The sequence below is a fragment of the Bactrocera latifrons genome, unplaced genomic scaffold, assembly GCF_001853355.1.
Source record: "Bactrocera latifrons isolate USDA-ARS-PBARC rearing strain unplaced genomic scaffold, ASM185335v1 scaffold_17, whole genome shotgun sequence".
Taxonomy (NCBI): domain Eukaryota; kingdom Metazoa; phylum Arthropoda; class Insecta; order Diptera; family Tephritidae; genus Bactrocera; species Bactrocera latifrons.
The window spans coordinates 80818-88092 of record NW_017535185.1 but is presented as its reverse complement, the minus strand read 5'-3'; the positions used below and the strand labels follow the sequence as shown (position 1 = coordinate 88092).

Here is a 7275-nt window from a genome sequence, read left to right as displayed (position 1 = left end):
TTTAATTTTTTCTTCATATTTATTTTTTACTTTTTTTAATTTTTTATTTTTGAGGTTATGTTTAACTTGCACAGTTAAGCATTTTTGCACGTCTCGCTTATATTTTTTTTAACCAATTTGTAACACGCCTTGTTATGCTGTCAGTTACTACAAATAAACATTATATCGGGGAGCATGGCATAGTCTCGAAGACGATCTACATATGTATCGCACTGGCGTGCTGTTAGGGCAAAAAACTAGTTCACTAATAAATTGCTTTCATATTTAGACTCTTAACTAACTGTTGTTTCGTGCGTCTTTCTTTCTGCCCTCTAATATTAAACACCCGCTATGCTCTGGTAATTAATTACGCACAAAAAGTAGGCACGGCTAACGCGAGTTGAAGTCAAAAAAATTAATTGAGCGGTTTTTTTTCGCGCCATTTCACAATATTTTTTTAGATCTTAAGGCTCACTATATAACTACAGACACATGTAAATTTTTTCGATATATTTATTGATTTTTTTTACTACAAATTTGTAAACATCTAACCTATAAGCCTACACTGTGCCTATTCACTTGATCTTAAGTGTAGAAATAATCATTGTATATTTGGCTAACGTATATGCTTGATTTTCATTTAGCGTTGATTGTATTTGCAACACTTTTGCCTAACCTGCCGAGCCTTAAAAAATAAATTTCTAAAGACGAATATTTTCATAGTGAAATTGCTGCCTGCTGTGTTGATTAATTATTGGAAACATATGGTCTTAGTAATCATTTACTTGGACAACATGGTGCTGCTGAAACGTTTGCCGAGAGCTTTCCAAGTGTAAGAATCCAGCTCGGATATTAAAGAGATTTCTCAGGAAATCTCAAGTAATTAAACTGATTCCTCCGAAAGCGAGTGCCGAAGTAGAGACTTTCTACTTTCTCAATAAAGAAAGAGTCCTTTAAAGGACATATTTCAGCTAGTAGTGTAAAGAACGACCTCTAGCGGCAGTGCGTAGATTTTTAATGCAGGTTTTCTTATGATTATATTTCTGGAACCTTTAAAAATGCTCTCCCTGTACATATGTTAAGCAGTGATAACAAATTGGAGCATTTTGAGGTTCTTTACCGACTAAATCAAGACGAAAGTTAAAGTTAGCTTAGGTGAACTTGCAGTTCCATAAGAAGACTAAACTAGTTTTACCTAACGCTATGAAATTTTTACAAAGAGCCGTTGCTTCCAGAGCTATTTAGCTGAATATTTTCTTTGTTCCCGGAGCTCAAATCAAACTTTAAGCAATCTTAATATGAGAGTGGGACGTACGTTCAAAAGCCTTCCTTCGAATGTGTGATGATTTCCAAGGAACTCTTCAGAAACACAAACTCAGACTTCAATTGTCTGCCGGCAGCCACACCACATCTCCAACAAACGGACTTAAACTAATTTTCTTATGATCCAAGAACCTAGTTCGACATAATTTATAAGCTTTATGATCTAATAACCTCGAGAAGGTCAAATAACACAACCGACTGCCCCAAGAGGTCGAGCGGGATTTACTTATGAGAAATATAGAATATCCTAAGGGTTCAAAATTTTCTGATAAACAGATACCATTAAAACCTAAAAGAATGTGTGATGGATATCGCGTCACCAACTTCTTCATTTATGTACATGTAGTCGAAGTCAGAAAAATATCTCAGGTTTATGTATAGCCGAATTTTCATCGTTTACATATGTATTTAGGATCCAGCTTCAAGAGGTCGAATATCTTGCTTGCTTGAGTTGGTCAACCAAATTATAGGCTTCATTTTTGAGAAAGTTTTGTCATTGGCATAGAATGTTCTAAGTGTTCAACTTCTTCTATTCAGTGGTGACCAATAAGACTTCTAAGAATCGCAAGTTTGCGGATGGCCGAACTCCGATGGGTTCTAATATATTATGCTCCAGCTCTGGGTTGATGGTTTTGCTTGGGATCGTCCACAAATATTATATATTTTTCGGCTTTATTTCGGGGAAATATTTGTCAGCAATATAGAATATTTTTGGTGACAATTAAAACTTAAAAGATATTCATACGATTCCCGATATCAGCAACGTAAACTTGAAGCTCCACTTGTTATTGGCATAGAATTTCCAAGCTGCTACTCAATGCTCTAGATTACGGTATAGTTATGGACTGCTTTTTAAAAAAATTTCCTCATGATCTTTATCTAAACCACCCTCAATCCTCCTCAAGCCAACTTCATACTCTATTTGTAATATCAACAAATATTTTTGCAACAATTTGGTCTCTTTTGATCACTTTTTACCAACATAAATCAGCGCTACGACATGTCCAAGGAAATTATACGCAAGTTGATTGTGAATTTTCGAACACCACTCAACACTGCGGTGAAATAAAAACTGTTGTAAATTTCATCACGTACACTCCCTGAAAACAAACGGGCAGCTGTGCGAGTTACAATTTTTCGGCAAAAATTTAAATTCGTCACACATCGTTGCGAAAAAGCGAAATAAAACTCACGCAAAAGCAAAATCTGGAGCGCCGAGAAGTCAAAAGTTTAGCAGGCAGGCAGACAGGCGGCGTGCCAACGGGCGCGGCGCACGGACGAGCGAATTTCACATGCCGCAAACTGAGTTGCGCGCTGGCAAAGTGATCTTATTTTGAACTCCCTAAAATAAAATCTAAACGAAGCAATAAACGAAACAAAACGGCAATCAGGCAGTGAACTGTTATTGATCGCAAAATTTCTGGCCGACTGGAAATACATACATACGAAGCCGGCTGGTGTTGCCTGGTCTGCCTTGGCTTGAATGAGTGAGTGAGCGACTGATTGACGATCTGACGGATTGACGCGCTGATAGTTTGACGTACGGACGTACGGACGTGCTGACGGAGCGACTGTACAAGTGACTTGCGGACAGACATGCTGCTGACGACACTGCCATGGCATTTGGCGGCAATTCAATGTAGTTCACAACAATTTGAGTGGGACTCGGTAGAGATACTCTTTTAATCAGTCGCTGTGTAGTCGTTCGTTTTTGCACGACTCTGTGTGTGTGCGTGATTCGATCCAGCGATCGATGGCGCGCAGCTACTTTGGATGTCAAATCACGGATCACTGATCAATTTCGAGTGATTAAGCGAAAAGTAGTGAAGAACAAAAGCAACAAAAAAATGAGTTTAATAAAAAATACAACAAACTAGAAAAGTTACAATGAAAACGAAAAATCACAACAAAAATTTACAATAAAAAGAAAAAATGCAACAAAAATAAAATAAGTTACAACAAAAACAAAAAGTTACAACAAAAACAGAAAATTACAACAAAAACAAAAAATCGCAATAAAAACACATAATCACAACATAAACTAAAAATTACAACAAAAATTAAAAAAGTTACAACAACAACAAAAATCGTAACAAAATCAAAAATTTACAACAAAAACACGATCGCAAAAAAAACAAAAAAACACAACAAAAACAAAAGACTACAACAAAAAAAGTTACAACAACAACACGCAACAAAAGAAAATTACAACAAAAATATAAGGAAATCCCAACAAAAAAACCAAAGTTCACTATAGCCGCGAAAAAATGAGAAAACTGCCGAAGAAAAAGCAAATATCGGTGAATTGCTGCCTGCAAGCGATCACATTTGCAGTCGGACAGTTTGGCATTTTAATTCTGCTCATTATTTCTTCTTATTTCCTTGTTGGTTTATGTGTGTTTTTGAACTCACGAATTTTCATATGGAAACGGGCACAAATGTCGACTTTTCGCATGTAATTCAACGGTAATTGCCGCGTGAAATTAGCGACGAAAAATCACTTTAATGAACATTTTAATTAGCTGGAGGTACGCTTCGCATTTTCCGCCGCCAATTTGGATTGTAATCGCTTGGTGATTTTTTGTCGTTTTATTTTCACTACTTTCTACGAACTTTCGATTGACAATGAAGCATCGGTTTTATTACGATTTTTTGCTTTCAGTAAAGGCTTTTACGGAAAGCAGATCTAGTTGTATTCCGGTTTCAGCTATCTAAACTTATATTTAAACGAGTTGCGGATAGTTTATGTGCTGAAAAACGGTAGAATATATTGTTAGGTGAAAAATTGTACATCTTGTTAGCAGCAAAAAAAAAAAAAACATCCCTGAGGTATTTTGTAGGTATACACCGAGTTGACAATCCGTGGTCGCATAAAAGTCAGATCCCATTCGGTTACGAATCGGGTATTTATGTTTAAAATGGTATTTTGCTCCATTCCGCGATTGCGCTGTGAAGGGGGCGTCTAGCTCCATGACCTCTGCTTCCATTTGGACGCAGCTCTGCTTTCCAGCTTTTCCATATCCTTCAGGTAGGAAACTTCTCGATAGCACTGTGAGATGGAAGTCTAGTCCATGAGCTTCTAGCATAAATTGTCTTGTCAGTTTCATCTTCACTCTAGCTTCTGCCTTGTTCTACCATATCCACTCGAATGGAAACCTCATTCTAAGCAAAAGTTCGTTGGCTTTGTAATGCAGTCCACTTTTCGATAGGGCTATGAGAGGAGAATGTAGCTCGTAAACTTCTGCTTCCATTTGCCGAAGCTCTGCTTGCCAGTTTCATCTCCACTCTAGCTTCTGTCTTGTTCTACCATATCCACTCGAATGGAAACCTCATTCTAAACACATAAGCAAATGTGCTTTGCCTTTGTAATGCACCCTGGTGTTAATCACGTCATATTTTTTACTCATCTGAGGGGACTTCCAAACTGTAAAAGATCGCGTCATCTGTTGTGATCTACAGGAATTTCTATTATCTGCAGTACAACAGCAGCTGGTTATTGCCCACAGAGACTTTCATATTGTTATGGATTCTCGGAGCCAGATCCAAAGTTTTACAATCTTCATATTTTTATGCATCCTTGCAGCCGGAACCAAAGTTCAAAATCCTCAAAATTGAAAGACAGAAACACCTATCAGTCATCTAGTAGCGTCCATACGTCCATCTCTTCTCCTGTTGCTGTTTCTTGCGATTAAGTGGGGACTTGAGAAGTTCCTTAGTTTATCTTTTGTTCAAACTAAGGATTCAGTAGAAATCTAGAGGCTTTAAACATGCGCTACCGGGGTTACTAATTTTTTTTCTAAACTACTTCCTAGTATTGCCTATTTTTTTAGTTCATGTCGGAAATGTATCAGATTTCATCCGGCCAAGATGTGATTTCGAAGATCTCAAAAAAGTTCTAGTGTTGCCTAACATACTTATCCACTAGTATCCACAATTCTTTTGGAACTAGTTGAAATTAAGTTTACTCAAAAACATTAAAAATTTACCAGCTTGTCCTTCGCGTACTTTTACAAACTTGTTTTTGTTTTCCTCCAGCTCTCTGTTATGCTCCCTACTTGTATACTCTTCATATACCGCCTGCTGCACACCGCGTGTTGCCTTCCATACCTTCCACTTCCAGTCCAATACAAGCTTCATACACTTCACAGCATTCGCCTCGATTCGATATTGTAAATTCGCACCAATCTATAAATAACTCAACGACAACATAACAAACAATATTCTTGTCTTGCAGTTAAATTTAAACTCACCTACAAGTCTAAAGATAGCCAAGCGACGCCTGCACAGCCGGCACATGTGGTGATAGATGCGTCTAAAAGTAGGCGCAAGCACACAAAGAGATCTACAGATCTATATATATTGTATATATAACAGAAGTAGAAGCGAGGCGCTGGTGTACGCGCATTGCAGTAGCCCATCCCAAGCGCGGGTCAATGCTGTCCGGCGCGCAGACTCCAGCGCAGAAGGGCTAACGGCTGCGTGCACTGTTTATACCTTCATATTGGTACATGTATATTTTACATAGTCCACAATGTACTTTACCTTTCAGCAATTGTTTAGGTCGGCCACTGCCCTTTTCATTGCTCTTGCAGCTTTTATACTTTATGGCACTCCTCGTGGCTGCTGCCTGCTGCCTGCTGGTTTCGTGTTGTAATCTCTGGGGTAATCAGCGCCAACAATACACAAATAAAGGATTAACTTAATAGTATTTAAAAAGACTACAATAAATATGTGCATCGTGCTATTTGCGTGTAGCTTTCGCGTTCTTCTGCAGTCAAGAGTGCTCCTTTAATTTGTGAGATTTTGTTTTTCTTCTTTGTATTTTTCAACGATTTTCGAATTTTTCTTTAAGTAATCGGCGATCAATTGAAAACGCGTGCCAAACACGCAAATAGCTTTGAAGCTGTTGATTTAATGGTTTCGTGGCAGTTAATAAGAAACAGTTTTTTTGTTGGAGTAAAAATAAGCAGAAGAAATCTAAAAGTATTTCTCTCTTGCAGGCTTATACTGATTGCCAGGAAGTTATCTATGTTTTTTGAACCCTGAACTTTTATATTAAAAATATAAAACTACGATTATGATTGGTAAATTTCTGTGATGGTCATATGCTATAGTACAAGATTTCGATCTAAATTATTTGTTTGATAGATGCGCAGTCGCCTTGGATAATAATCTACACAAATTTTCATGAAGATCTCACGTCAAATAAACAGTTTTAAAGTTAAGAACTCGATTTAGAGCAATTATTTTGTCTGACAGTTATAACTGGTAGTGGTCCGATATCAGCAGTTCCGATATGAAAGCAGCTTCTTAGGTAGAAAAAGACGTTCAGGTTATAAAAAATCTGACAACTTTGCTGAGGAATTTGCCCAATTGACAGTTCAATTTCAGCTGAGAAGTGTGACAGTTGTGACAGTTCAATTTCAGCTGAGAGTCTCATAAACATCAAAATAAAATCAGTTCGAAATGGACCACAAATAAATAACTCGTAAGTGTAAGCTTATATTGAAAGGGTTGCCAGGTAATTGTTTTAAAAAAGCACGTATTACGAAGCGTAGAAGGAAATATTATAATGGAAGCTATACTCTTTCTTAAATCAGATATATATGCCATACAAATTTTAGATTTTAAAAGCCAAAATGTTCTTATATTTTATTTTATATTAATTAAATTTATTTTCTTTACAATTTCAGGTAATAAAATGAAGCTTTTTGCATTGCGTTACCGTGGTAAGCTAAGCTTTGAAATTAAGAAATATATATTAGAATCATAAGGTAACAAAGAGCTCTCTATTCAGCTCTGATTTGAACATACATGGAAGCCCTATAACAAAATCTCCGTACTAAATCAGAAAGTAAAAACTCCACTAGTTTCACTAATAAGTACACAAGCTTGAATTTCTCTAAGCAACTGTTAGCTTTATGTAATATTTGAGAACTTTTGCTCATTATAAATACAAAGCAGGCATACAGC

At 36.9% G+C, this 7275-nt stretch overlaps 1 long non-coding RNA gene across 1 annotated transcript in view; it reads left to right on the top strand.

Annotated features, from left to right (window-relative positions):
- Positions 1-7031, top strand: part of LOC108966728 — a 51443-nt gene extending 44412 nt beyond the window's left edge. Inside the window, exon 3 of the long non-coding RNA XR_001993202.1 lies at positions 6996-7031. This is a non-coding gene — a long non-coding RNA (uncharacterized LOC108966728). The remainder of the gene's footprint in view (positions 1-6995) is intronic.
- The last annotated feature ends 244 nt before the right edge of the window (positions 7032-7275 follow it).